This window comes from Lepidochelys olivacea (assembly GCF_965140295.1).
Source record: "Lepidochelys olivacea isolate rLepOli2 genome assembly, chromosome: 14".
In the NCBI taxonomy this organism is placed as follows: domain Eukaryota; kingdom Metazoa; phylum Chordata; order Testudines; family Cheloniidae; genus Lepidochelys; species Lepidochelys olivacea.
Window position 1 is genome coordinate 36,800,694 of NC_140424.1, and position 14,551 is coordinate 36,815,244.

The 14,551-nt window shown below is 47.2% G+C and overlaps 1 pseudogene across 1 annotated transcript; it reads right to left on the minus strand.

Annotated features, from left to right (window-relative positions):
• Window positions 1-1,999: 1,999 nt before the first annotated feature.
• LOC311530291 (olfactory receptor 14A16-like) lies at window positions 2,000-2,956 on the minus strand (annotated as a pseudogene). The gene has a single exon. The product of its transcript is annotated as an olfactory receptor 14A16-like (transcript).
• Between the last annotated feature and the right edge of the window lie 11,595 nt (window positions 2,957-14,551).

Genomic DNA, 14,551 nt, shown 5'->3' on the forward strand with positions numbered 1-14,551 from the left:
AGGGTCTGACACCAGTTTGGGGTTATCCTTCAGCCCTATCCATAGCCCTAACCCATAACCAACAGGGACTTAAGTATAAGTTTTTCTTTAAACTTTCAATGGGGCCACTCATGTTTGGACCAGATCCTCAGCTGGTGTAAATTCTCAGAGATCTATTGACTTCAACAGAGCGATGACAATTTAAACCAGCTGAGAATTAGCCCCTTGGTTTTTCAGGAACCCATGTGTGATATGTTCATTTATTCAGAGAAACAAAACACAGCATGTTTAAAATGTATCCAGTCAAAACATCTGGAAGTCTAAACACTGAGTACTTTTGATGAGCTCTTTGTAAATGAGCGATGGAGTAAGACAGAGTCATAAACTATCTTTGCTAAATAATGTTTAATAACGAGTACTTATAAGAGAATCATGAAGTGGACAAAGACAATCATTAACAGGAAGAAGCACAATAATTTTCATCCGTGATTTGTTATCTAGCTAGCTAACTAACATAATTCACAATCAAAGAGAAATCAGTCATTATGACTAAATGAGGTTGTGTGTTAGGAGAATAAATGATCCTATCTGTCTGTCTCTCTATCTAATCACATGACCTGTTTTTGTCCGTCATATATGTAGTGTACAGAACCATGCACAAAGATGGTATTCTAATAGTAACAACTTCTGAGATCCTTTCTCAGCTTGGAAATGAGTAGATCTACATGGGATAGCGTATGGAACACCAGATAAGTGCATGTGACGGCACTTTTCCATTTACATCAAGGCTAGAACAAAATGATCCCAACCAAGTAACTTACACCAGTGTTCATGTCACTGCTGAGTGTAGCCCAGAGACTTTGGGCCAGAACCTCAGAAGTATTAAATTGGTGATGTTAATGTGTTTACTCTACATTGGTGCTGGTTCAGATGAGCTGGGATATCAGGCCCTTACATTTCTGTCACACTCACTTTCTCCTGGGGTCTGTCAGCCAATTCTGGATCCTTGTGTAGACAGGCTCTTGGCCAAATCCTAATTTCTTTGAAGTGAGGGGCTAAACCTCAGTGACTTCAGTAGGATCCAAACTTGGCCTCATTATCCCAAGTTGGATTTTCTTTAGAAAACACTGGAAAAAGTTTCTCTTCCAAACAGTCTTTGCACCATAGCAAGAATGACACAGATCTTACACAGAGAAGATGGGTGAGGTAATAACTTTAATTGGACAATCTTCTGTTGGTGAAAGGGACAAGCTTTTGAGTTACACAGAACTCTTCTTCAGGTTAAAATAATAAAAGACAGCTATCTGAGGCTCTTTCTCCCCTAAGACGTCATTCATAATACAATAATATCCCAACAGTATATACATAATCGAGTCAGGAGGAACTTAGCCATGCAGAAACTTCTTTTGCACCCTTTTATCATTGTGGGGAGCAAACCTTCAGCTTACTCAGAAAACCCCATCAAAGAGATGACATATGAGCACTCTCAAGAGAAGGCAAACATTGAAAATCCTGTCAAACTAAACTCTCACCGTCTCAACAGGCCTTCTCACCTGCAAACCCACCTGGAACAAAGAAACAAATAAAAACAAACAACTCAACAAAATTAAACTAAACAACTGACAAACAAACAAAAACCAAAGAACAAATGTGTTGATACCTCTGTCAGCGTTATTATCCTGACAAAGAAGAGCCAGAGAACCCACTAGGAACTTTGCTATGGCTACTGATTATCACATAGAATGGTGGTGTCTAGCTGTACACAGATAGATAGATAGATAGATAGATAGATAGATAGATAGATAGATAGATAGATAGATAGATAGATAGATAGATTCCGATCTTAATTACATTGATGTAAACCTAGAGTAACTATAATTTTCTTGGGTTAAATTTGTCTGGATTTTTATGAATGCAAATACCCAATTCTGCATAAAAAAGATTACAAAGTATGTTCTCATGAAGGCAATCATGTCATCAGATGATTCTATTTATAAAGAAACACAGAATGAACTCGCGATCAGTGGAGAAATATAGACATTTTATTCTGCTGAATAACCTCCAACCTATCAGTTTACTCAGTGCACCTTTCATTTCCTTGTTTCTCATGCTGTAGATGATCAGATTCATCATTGGGGGCAACACAGAATAGAGAACAGCCACCAAGAGATTCAGATCTGAGGTCGAGTTGGAGGTTGGTTTCAGGAAGGCAAAGGTGCCCGTGAAAAGGAACAAGGAGACCACAGTGAGATGAGGGAGGCAGGTGGAGAGGGCTTTATGCTGGCCCTGCTCCGAAGGGATTTTCAGCACTGTTTTGTAGATCTGAACATATGACACAATTATAAAAGCAAAGCAGATTAAACCTAAAAGCACATGAAAAGAAATAACAACAATTTCCCTGAGATACGAGTCAGAGCAGGCGAGGTGGAGGAGCTGGGGGATTTCACAGAAGAACTGGTCCACCACGTTGCCTCTACAGAAGGATATTGCAAACATATTCCCAGTGTGCACTGCAGAGTAGAGAATAACACTGATCCAGGCACTTGCTGCCATTTGGACGAAAGCTCTCCTGTTCATTACTGTCTCCAAGTGCAATGGTTGGCAGATGGCGATGTATCGATCGTACGGCATGATGGTCAGTAAGGAAAAATTTGCTGAAGCAAAGAATAAGAAAAAAATTATTTGGGTATCTCAACCAGAATAAGAAATCGATTTTGTGTTCATGAGGCAATTGGCCATAGATTTGGGAATGGTGACAGAGATGGAACCAAAGTCTAGAATGGACAGATTCATCAGGAAGAATTACATGGGGTTGTGAAGGTGGCGGTCAAGGCCTATGGCTGTGATGATGAGAAGGTTCCCCAACAGGGTTATCAGGTAAAGCAGTAGAAACACCACTGCTTTGTAAAATCTGCAGCTCCCGAACATCAGAGAATCCCAGGAGAAAGAATTCGATCATGGAGGTTTGGTTGGACATTTTGTTCCTCGGTACACTGTGTGATGGCTGTGGAGGAAATGAGAAGGACAATGATCAGGACTAGAGTGACAGAGGGAATGGCCCTGTTTCTCCTTTCCCTAATATCTCATTCTAGGAATGTCAAAGGTACATAGAACTCATCACTTACAAAGACTAGGTGTTCTTAGTGCTCCTCACCTCTGACAATCAATCAGTAATATTATCACGCTTGTGTAACCTCCTTCATCACTTTACCCAATCTGAGGATTTGGCACAAGGTGTGGCTTGATAAAATGCAGAATGAAGGATGGAACAAAGCACGCTCCAAATCTAACAGGTCTTGCAAAGAAGGTCCCTCCATTGCGACCAACACCAAGCTTACCACTTGGGCATGAATCTAATAGACTAAAATGCCAACACAGCCCCGTGTCTTCTGTGTAAGTTCTGTACACCCATTTACACCATTTATACTCAGCCAGCAGCAGTGTGGAGCTAGGCCAGGAACTCTGGGTTCTACTCCCAGTCAGCTCCCGTGTGTCCTTGAATGGGGTCAGGATAGACAGGCTTTGGCTGCTTGATGAATACCTGTTCCATTCATTCCCTCTAGAGAACCTGGCATTGGCCACTGTCAGAAGACAGGATGCTTGTGCCTCTGTGAATCTTCCAGGGACGGAAGTGAGAAGGAGAGTACATGAGAATTTATGAAAGAGTGATCTAGAAGCTTTCCACAGCGTGGACAGACAGAAAGCAAAGTGGGGGATTCTTCCCCCCACCCCAGGCAGTACAATGAATATAGCCTCTGTTTCCTTCCACTGGAAGACACTTGCACACCTGCTGGGCCAAGACTGCTGCCTGGGACTGCGGGTGCTACAAGTGGCCAGCAGTGGGCCAGAAGGACGAGGACCGTGCAGGAGGTTTGCCAATAGAGGCAAAGAGAAGCCAAAAGCACTTTGCTTCCAAAAGAGCCAAGGAGGAGAAGGACACAATCCATCAAGAGAGACTGCTCTAGAGGTTCCTGGATGAAGAGAGGTGGAGCAGACAGTGGGACGGATTGCTCAGGGAGAGAACCCTGGGTATGTGGGCCAGCAGGGTGATTCATCCAGCTCCGTGACAGAGCCTGCACCAATGCATGTGCCAGCTGCAATGTCTGCGAGTGCACAGGTACCTGTAGACAGGAGAGTGGAATGGTGTCCCTGGTCCTGGTTCACAATGGTTGGAGGGTGGAGTTTCTAGCAGGACCAGCAAACAAAATTACAAGCAGGGTTTGTTTTCCAAACTATTCACAGTTGTGTGTCTGAGAGAAAGATTCTCTAACCCCTGTCCAAGGGATGGACCCCTGTCTCCGAGACCAGGGAGGTGGCAGAGCGCAGACTGGTTTATGGCATATACGACATCTTTGCTGGTCAGCCCTGAACTCTGAATTCCATGATTCATCTTCTTCTGACACTTAATAGCTTTTCTATTGTGGCTGTAGCGATTCTTCAGACGCTCAGCCAAATGGCAATCCCGCTTCCACGTGGCACCTCAATTTCCCACTCTCTAAAGTGGGGATAATCCTGACCCACATTCAGAAAGCAGTTGATCTTCCCTCTTTCTTCCCAGGTCCCTGCCCTCCATGCCCAGGCCCAGCCTCTGTCCTGTTCCCCAAACTTCCATGCCCATGTTAGCGTCTGTCTCACCCCCGCTCAACCTGCAAGGTCTCCTGCCAGCAAAGGGAAGCTGCTCCCGGATCTGGAGCTGCCTTCGTATGTCCTGAGGGCTGTCCTGTACCATGGTCACCATGGGCAGGTAGTTCTATCAAGGCCAATAGTATAGCGGTCAATAGGTTTCCAGTATAGGGTGGTGTTTATGTGACCATCGCTTATTAGCACTGTAGTGTCCAGGAAGTGGATCTCTTGTGTGGACTGGACCAGGCTGAGGTTGATGGTGGGATGGTAATTGTTGAAATCATGGTGGAATTCCTCAAGGGCTTCTTTTCCATGGGTCCAGATGATGAAGATGTCATCAATGTAGCGCAAGTAGAGTAGGGGCGTTAGGGGACGAGAGCTGAGGAAGCGTTGTTCTAAGTCAGCCATAAAAATGTTGGCCTACTGAGGGGCCATGCGGGTACCCATAGCAGTGCCGCTGATTTGAAGGTATACATTGTCCCCAAATGTAAAATAGTTATGGGTGAGGACAAAGTCACAAAGTTCAGCCACCAGGTTTGCTGTGACATTATCGGGGATACTGTTTCTGATGGTTTGTAGTCCATCTTTGTGTGGAATGTTGGTGTAGAGGGCTTCTACATCCATAGTGGCCAGGATGGTGTTTTCAGGAAGATCACCGATGGATTGTAGTTTCCTCAGGTGTCTCGAAGATAGCTGGCAGTGCTGGAAGCATAGAGCCTGAGGAGAGAGTCTACATAAGCAGACAATCCTGCTGTCAGGGTGCCAATGCCTGAGATGATGGGGCGGCCAGGATTTCCAGGTTTATGGATCTTGGGTAGCAGATAGAAGACCCCTGGTCGGGGTTCTAGGGGTGTGTCTGTGTGGATTTGTTCTTGTGCTTTTTCAGGGAGTTTCTTGAGCAGATGGTGTAGTTTCTTTTGGTAACCTGCAGTGGGATCAGAGGGTAATGCCTTGTAGAAAGTGGTGTTGGAGAGCTGCCGAGCAGCCTCTTGTTCATATTCCGACCTATTCATGATGACAACAGCACCTCCTTTGTCAGCCTTTTTGATTATGATGTCTGAGCTGTTTCTGAGGCTGTGGATGGTATTGTGTTCTGCACGGCTGATGTTATGGGGCAAGTGATGTTGCTTTTCCACAATTTCAGCCCATGCACATCGGCAGAAGCACTCTCTGTAGAAGTCCAGTCTGTTGTTTCAACCTTCAGGAAGAGTCCACCCACAATCCTTCTTTTTGTAGTCTTGGTAGGAAGGTCTCTGTGGGTTTGTATCTTGTTCAGAGGTGTGTTGGAAATATTCCTTGAGTCGGAGATGTCAAAAATAGGATTCTAGGTCACCACAGAACTGTATCATGTTCGTGGGGGTGGAGGGGAAGAAGGAGAGGCCCTGAGATAGGACAGATTCTTCTGCTGAGCTAAGAGTATAGTTGGATAGATTAACAATATTGCTGCGTGGGTTAAGGGAACCACTGTTGTGGCCCCTTGTGGCATGTAGTAATTTAGATAGTTTAGTGTCCTTTTTCTTTTGTAGAGAAGCAAAATGTGTGTTGTAATTGGCTTGTCTAGTTTTTGTAAAGCACTCCAACACCACTTTCTACAAACCATTACCCTCCGATCCCACTGAGGATTACCAGAAGTTAGTGCCTGTCTCACTCCCCGCAACCTGCAAGGTCTCGTGCTAGCAAAGGGAAGCTGCTCCCAGATCTGGAGCTGCATTCGCATGTCCTGGGGGCTGTCCTGCACCATGGTCACCACGGGCAGGTAGGTCATCAACCTCCATCTCTGTCCCAGCTGCAGGATGGCCTCTGGTTCCTGCTCCCTCAGGCACCTGGAGATGCTGAAATAGGGGTGGGGCTGGCGGAGCAGGAGAACACCCCATGAGGTTAAGAAATGACAGTGAGAGCGTTTTCCCTCCCTGGGAGATTACGGTGTCCCTCTGTGGGGACTCCCTTCCTGGCAGATGCTGTGCTTCCATTCCTGGACACTGCCAGGAGGCCCAGCTCCCAGCCCTAGCAGCTTGGCTGTTCCAACCCCTACTGTTGGGGACACTGGGGCATGGCCACTAGGTAACTCGAGGGGATGGAAGACCACGAGTGTCGATGAAGCCCCCTCGCACTAGGCCCAAGTGTCCTTGGCCCCCCGCTCCCGCCTGGAGGCACTCGCAGCAGTTATGCTGAGGATCTGCAACAATATGTTGCAGAGTCAGACTGCCTGAAACTAAGCAAGGCCAAACAGGGCAGATATGGAAGAACAATACTGAATAAAGCAGCTTTATGTATAGTTTAACAAATGATACAGAGAACAAGGGAACTAGCTGGGAACTGGATTGGCTGGCTATATGGATATTTAGAGCAGCTTGCTATTGGATAGGTATGCTGGGAAAAAGGATGTATAAAAGCCTGTGTAACTTCCTGCTCTGTGTACAGGATTTGAGATTCTATTCTCCCTGTACCTTTTTGCAGCTGCAAATAAACTTTTCTGCTCTCCACCCCGTTGTGATTATTGGGCATATCACACTGGGTAGCGAACCAACTCCACCTGTTGTTTAGCCTCTCGGCACTGGGTGCCGGCAACACTACCGTGTACCGAAACTGCCTTTAAAGGATTATCCAAGCCCCTCCCAGGCCTGCTCCCATTGTGGGTCTCTCTCCTGGCTGAGCACAGGCTGTTCTTATATCGCCCAACAGGCCTGGATCCTAGTTACATGCTGCTCCTTCTCATGTGCCCCTGCACTTATTCCCTTCACCTGGGGATAGGTTCACTTGAGCTACTACCCCTTTCATGGCCATTTCACCCTGGGACAGCCTGAAACTGGAAACCTGTGCTCTAACAGTAACTGTTTGCTAGGAAAAGTGCTGAAGACACAATGGAAGAGGAAATCCTTTGGACTGGATTTAAATTATTCCAAAGGAAAGTGATTGAGGGAAAATGTCCAGCGTTATCCTCCTAGCGAAAGAAAAAAATTAAGGTAGGAAAGGACCATTCTGTCCATCTTCTGTGTAACACAGGCCCTAGAACGGCACCGAGGGCTTCCTCCAGAAAACCTACGACATGGGACTGAGCCAGAGCACGTCTTCTGGAAAGACATCTCCATGCATTAGAGCCAGCTGGTCAGAAAAATATCTTTCTTCTGCAGTGCCGTGAAGTTAAAGGACATGGAGAAGAAGAAAACCTCGACTCGGGTTGTTACTGGAGCTGAAGCAGAGAGGCCAGGACAAACACGGCTAGGGCCCAGGACTGACTATCAGCAGATCTGCCGTTTTCTCTTCCTGGCTTTTTGACCATGAGCGAATCTCTTTGCTTCTGTGTGCCTCAGTTTCCACGACTATAAAATAAAGCTAATCAAGGTTCTGTTTTTTTCTCTGATGTTTTGCAAGGCGGGACACTTAGATACATTTGGGGCCTGTCTACGCTACTGGTCTAGAGTGTCTTTGAAAGCCGATGACCCGCACATGTTGTTCAGAAGCTATGGATGACACAAGCTCCTACGTTTGTTCTGTGCTTAGCCCCTAGGGCACAGCTGGGCTGAGCGGCCTTTTCTTGCTGTGCTGTGTGGAGCAGGTTCTGGGCACTAGGGATATGAAGAGGCTCTCAAGGACTAATTCTTGAAAATAAATATCAAAGAACTGCAACCCAAATAAAAAATCACTGCTGCTAACATTGGTGGGTGATAAAATAGTAGCAGAGTGGTAATTAATGATGAGGACAGGGCAGTGACACAGAGCAATCGGATCCCTTGATAAACTGGACCCATTCAAAGAAAACAAGTTGGAAAAGAACCAAATGAAGGGTCCTATAGCTAGCAACAAAGCATGCAGGCCACACCTACAGAATGGGGAAGTGTATCCAGGAAAGCACTGAGCGTGAAGAGGATTTCGGGGCCATGCTGGGCAAGCCATTCAACATGAGCACCCAGGGTGACACTGTGGTGAACGGGGCTAAAGCCATCATTAGATGTATGAAAAGAGCAGTGAGGAGCATAGGGAGGTGACACACCATGAGGAAGACTGATCATGGAATACTGCATCCAGTTTTGGCGTCCATCTTTGAAAAAAGATGTTGAAATATTGGAGATGGGGCAGCAAAAAGCAGTGAAACGTTTTGAGGGCTGGAGAAAAATGCCTGCTAGCGAGCTATTGAAAAAGCTCAGCCTGTTTAGATGATAAAAAAGATCGGGAGGCAACGTCATTGAAGTGTTGAAGTGACTTCTTGGAGAGAAAATATCGGGTAGGAAAGGGCTCATTAATCTAGCAGAGAAAAGCATAACAAGACCCAGTGGCTGGAAACTCAAAAGAGACTAATTCATATTTGAAAGAGGGCACACGTATTCAACAGTGAGGATGAATCACTGAAGGAACAAACTAGAAAGGGAAGTGGTGGGAATTCCCCACCTCTTGATGTCTTCTAATGAAGACGAGATGCCTTTCTGGAACGTGTTTAGTCAAAAACTGGCTACTATGCTCTACAGAAAGCATATGATATGCAGGGGGTCAGAGGACATGCTCCAATTGTCTCTTCTGTCCATAAAGTCTGCTAATTTATGAAAAACTGAGCATAGCATGGGGAGAAGCCTCTGATGTTTTACTATGTTCGGCTTGAGCCCACAATGAATGCTCATTGAGAGGGGTGATCCAGGGGAAGCGGCCGAAACATCCAATGTGACTGGACAGGGACAAGACATCAGCACTGCAGGAGAGGGGTGGGTGTGGCAGTGACATCACAAGGGCCTTTGGCAGGACCTCAGCCTATTGGACAAAGATGGTGGGGAGGCGATGACCTCACAGAGAAATCTTGACATCAGCCAGGCAGGACAGGGGTGCAGGACAGGGGCAAGCTCGGAGATCCCTGTGGCTTTGCTTCAGCACGTCTCCTTCTCGAGATCTCTCCTGGAGGACTGAGAGAGCATTCACTTGCATGTACGTGAGCGCAAGGAGGACCCTCTTCTGAGTTTTCTCCTTTTCCTTTAGTGGTTTTGCTCGAAAACAAACGTCCCTGTAGAGAAGGTAAGAGCCTCAGAGAGGTTTGGAACCTGTTCAGTCTGATCCATCAGGTCCCAGCTGATGTTTAGGAAAGGAAAACACTAGATTGTGGGGGCAGCATTTTATTTCCAACCGAGGACATTGTCCCTTAGAATTACTGGGGACATTGGGGTTTTTCCTTTTTGTTTTCCCTTTTCCTGTCTTTCCTTTCTTGACTTCTCTTGCATCTTTGTCCTTTTCCCCTGCTTTCCTTTAACCACCAGGACCTGTCTATGCATGTGGAGTTGGGGATGGAGGGGATGGGGGGGTTGCAGTCCAACTCCCACTGTGGGAGGCCCTTCCAAAGACATGTGGCTGGAATGGTGCTCTCAGAGTGACTCCCTCCGGTGGTGACCTGGGACATGTGGTGAGAACTCTGCTTTCTGCTTCTCAGAGTCTCAAGGCTGATTGAGGGAGCTTGGGGCTACTGTGAGGGAGGAGGGTCAGGTCCTTGTTACCCTTTTTTAAGACCAAGAAAATAAGCCATAACCAAACATGTATTTGATTGCTCTTGCCGCTTTTCTCCATTCATTGTCTTGGAGTAATTCATGATTCTCTCTGTAATGGGCTAGTTCTTCTAAAATACTTATGAAATAATTAGGTTTTAATAAAGCCAAATGCAACCCCATACCTCCAGAAACAAAGGAGTCAGGCGGCACCCTACAGAATTGGGGACAATCCGCTGGAAAGCAGTGACTCTGAAAAGGATTTGGGGGCCATAGTGGACGAGCTGCTCAGCATGGTCTGTCAATGTGAAACTGTGGTGAAAAAGGTTAAAGCCATTCTTGGATGGATAGAGTAGTGAGTATGGAAAGGGAAGTGAAACAGCATTGGTGAGACTGATGTTGGAGTGTTGAATCCAGTTCTTGTGTCCACATTTTGAATATTATGTTAAAACAATTGGAGAGGGTACAGAAAAGATTCATAATTGAGTGATGGGGATGATGCCTTCTAATGAGACATTGAAAAAGCTCAATCTGTTTAGTATTTACAAAAGAAGAATGAGAGGTGAGTTGCTTGACTTCATGGAGAGAAAATGTTGAGTATAAAAGGGCTCTTTTATGTAGCAGAGAAAGGCATGACAAGACCCCATGGATGGAAGCAGAAATCAGAAAAAGTATAATGACAATAAGACACAGATTTGTAAGAGGGTGATTCGTCATTGGAACAAACTACCAAGAGAAATGATGGCTTCTCCGTCTCTTGAGCTCTTCGAATAAAGACTAGATGCCTCTCTGGAAAATGTTTGAGTAAAAGAAAAGCCCAGCTCTTCTGACATACAGGAGGCCTTAGGATACGCAGGGGATCAGATTAAATGCTCTAACGGTTCCTTCTGGCCACAAAGTCTACTAACTTGTGAAAACCTAATTGCGGCCTGGGGAAGAACCTCTGTGTTCTACTGTGTAGTCAGTGTAATCCCCACAAGGAAGAGTCATTGAGTGGGGTGATCCAGGGGAAGCAGCTCAAACATCCAGCATGGCTGGACATGGGCAGGACATCAGCACTGCAAGGGAGGGGTGCATGTGGCAGTGACACCACAAGGGCCTTTGGAAGGACCTCAGCCTATTGGACAAAGGTGGTGGGGAGGCGATGATCTCACAGAGAGATCTTGACATCAGCCAGGCAAGACAGGGGTGCAGGACAAGGGCAAGCTCGGAGATCCCTGTGGCTTTGCTTCAGCACGTCTCCTTCTCGAGGTCTCTCCTGGAGGACTGAGAGAGAATTCATGTGCACGTACGTGAGCGCAAGGAGGACCCTCTTTGGAGTTTTCTCCTTTTCTTTTAGTGGTTTTGCTCGAAAACAGACATCCCTGTAGAGAAGGTAAGAGCCTCGGAGAGGTTTGGAACCTGTTCAGTCTGATCCATCAGGTGCAGGCTGATTTTTAGGAAAGGAAAACATTAGATTGTGGGGGCAGCATTTTATTTCCAACCTAGGACTTTGTCCCTTAGAATTACTGGGGACATTGGGGTTTCTCCTTTTTGTTTTCCCTTTTCCTGTCTCCCTCCTACCTTTCTCTTCTTGCTTCCTTTGTCCTTTTCCTCTGCTCTTCTCCCACCACCAGGAGCTCTGTGTGTGGAGCGGGGGCCGGGGGGGGGGGTTGTGGGAGGCCCTCACAGAGAGGTAAGACTGGAATAGTGCTTTGAGAGTGATCCCCTCGGTGGTGACCTGGGCCATTCTTTGGGCTATTTGATGAGAACCCTTAGCCTCCCACCCCTCAAAATCTCAACCTTGATTGGCTGAGGAGGGGGCTATTGACAGGGAGGAAACTCTGGTCTTCGTTGTTCTCTTTTATGACCAAGCAAATAAGTCACAACCAGTTATATGTTTGACCAATGTGGATGCTGCTCTCCATTCATTGTCTCTGAGCAGTTCATGATCCTCTTGAACATTCCAGTTCTTCTAAAATACTTGCTGAATAATTCCTATGAACAATTGTTGGTCTGTAGCTCATTTGAGAGCAACTCTGCTACTGACTGGCTGCATCAGCTAAGACAAGTCACTGCTCCTTTCTCAGCCTTCGTTTCTCCTTCTGTCAAGTATGAATAACAATCCTCTCCCACCTACCTCGGGATGAGTGGATGATAGGGATCCACTGCAGAGTGTCACTCGGAGCCGTGCAGACTAGGAGGTGTCCTATCACACTGAGCCATAGCAGATTATGACTTAATATTCGATTGGATTTATATTTTATTCTTTTGAAATTGTGAAGAGCAGCAACTACTTAGCTCAGACTGAAGCATCTCATCTAATTTTCTAGATCATAGTTGGTTTCAGAGTAGCAGCCGGGTTAGTCTGTATTCACAAAAAGAACAGGAGGAGTTGTGGCACCTTAGAGACTAACCAATTTATTTGAGCAGAAACTTTCGTGAGCTACAGATGCATCCGATGAAGTGAGCTGTGGCTCATGAAAGCTTATGCTCAAACAAATTGGTTAGTCTCTAAGGTGCCACAAGTACTCCTTTTTCATTTTGCTAGATCATAGTGTCTCCCCTTTGTGTAGGATGAGGCAGTTTAATGCACTGTGACAAACAGGAGATGCTCTTGTTTTGCAAACAAATATTTTTGCAAAGAATTTTCATCCTACTTCTTATGATTTCAAGAAACAAAGTGGTTTCGTCTGAATGGATTTTCTGACAGAAAACGGTTTCCATGAAAATTTTCACACCTGATTTCCTGGGCTTTACCCCTGCCTCCAGGGGGTTGTTGTCTGTTAGTTCGAACAGGAGTCATGACTGCTGTCTTCTCTTTCTGGCTCCATCACCGCTTTGCTGTTTGACACCTTGGGTAGGTCCAATGGGAATAGGGTCAATTCTCAAACTCCAGGCAGCAGGGAGCCTGGATAAGGGATGTTAAGGCCGTCTGTGAAGGAGAAAGGGATGTTTCCAGGTGTTGAATGTCAAGAATTCTAAACTTTGCTAAAATGGCTAGTCTCGAGAAACAAGAACTAGTTGGAGCCAAACATTAACCATTGTCTTTTTTAAAGCCCATTCAAGGATGTGAGTCCCAGAGAGCCATAGAGAGGGGGAGCAACTTGCCCAAAGTCCCACAGTTCAGTAGGCAGCAATGGAAGCAGGAGTGACCCTCCCTCTCAAAGGCAGGAGGAACAGACATTAGGGCCTGGTTGCAATTGCCAGCTGTGGGAAGGAGTGTGCGGCAGTGGTTAGTGAAGGGGTCCATCCATGGCTCTGACACTCTGTGTGACCCTGAGATGGTAGCTGAGTCCCGTTTGCCATCAGTAGGGTTGGGGTCCCATTGCTACAGCCCAGTGGGTTTGGGAGGCTCCAGGAAGGTGTGTAAAATGCTGGGATGTCAGGATCCTGGAGGCTCGGTCACCTCTGCCCTAGGGCAGTGTTCTGCACCCCCTGCTACGGGCTGAGGCAATCAGACAGACTCTTGTTTTCACAGCCAGTCGATCTCCCTATTGTCATCACCCTGCCTGCTGGCTGGGCAGGGTAACACCTGAGGTCACCACCCTCTCCAGCCTACCTTGGGCTTGGGGAGTGAGGAGGAGGGTGAGGGACGTCTGCTGACTCTGAACATCGGCCATCCATCATCCCATCACTGAGAGCAAGTGAGTGGCATTAGGGTTCCTCGGTGGCTTCCCCTGTCTGTCTGGGGACAGGCAGAAACAGGGGGAGAGAATATCTCCAAAGGGGGATTTCATTTGCAAACAGCCCCCAAGAGTCCCTCACTCTCAGACTGCACAGGGGCTTCTCCAGAGCCATGTCCAGTGTGTTTGGAAAGGTTCCAGCAATGGGGCTCCCAGCCCTTCCCTTGTGGGACACTGTTCCCCAGGCTGAGAGTCTCTGAGCTGGGCCAGACCCTGTGAGCTGCTGAGCCTGGAAATCAATGGGGAACGTGGAGGGCCCTGGTCTTCCTGTGCCTAGGGTCTTTGTGACTTTGATGTGGGGAATGGTTTCCCAGGAGAAGTCCGGACTCCTTTGTTCTGTTCCTTCTCTAGCCTGGGCAGGAGTGTGGCCTGGGATGACAGGAGGGGGCTGCTTGTCCAGAGGAACCGATGGTCTTTGGGACTGACCCCATTGCTCGAAAAGGATGAGACTTCCTGGATATTGCAGCAGCAGGTATTATGAGGGGGAACGCTGGGAGCAGATCATGCAATGAACTCCTGCCCGTGTGTGTAGATGGCACTCCCTGCACTCCTGTAGGGACAGAGGGGGCTGCTGTGGTTGGAGCAGGGAGGAGGAGGGACGGAAAAGGCCCAGGAGTGAAAGGCTGCCTTAAGCCCAGACTCACACCTGCTCCCCGCTCGGTTCCAGGATGGCCAGGCTCCTGCGGATGTTGCGGAGGAAGGCTCTGCAGGTGGCCCCAGAGCCTGAGGGAAGCAGCTGCCATCTTCCCAAGGGGCAGAGCAAGCCCTGCGTCCGCGCTGGTGGGGAAGCAGCTCCCGTCCAGGCCAGACGGCGGAAGTGCCCAA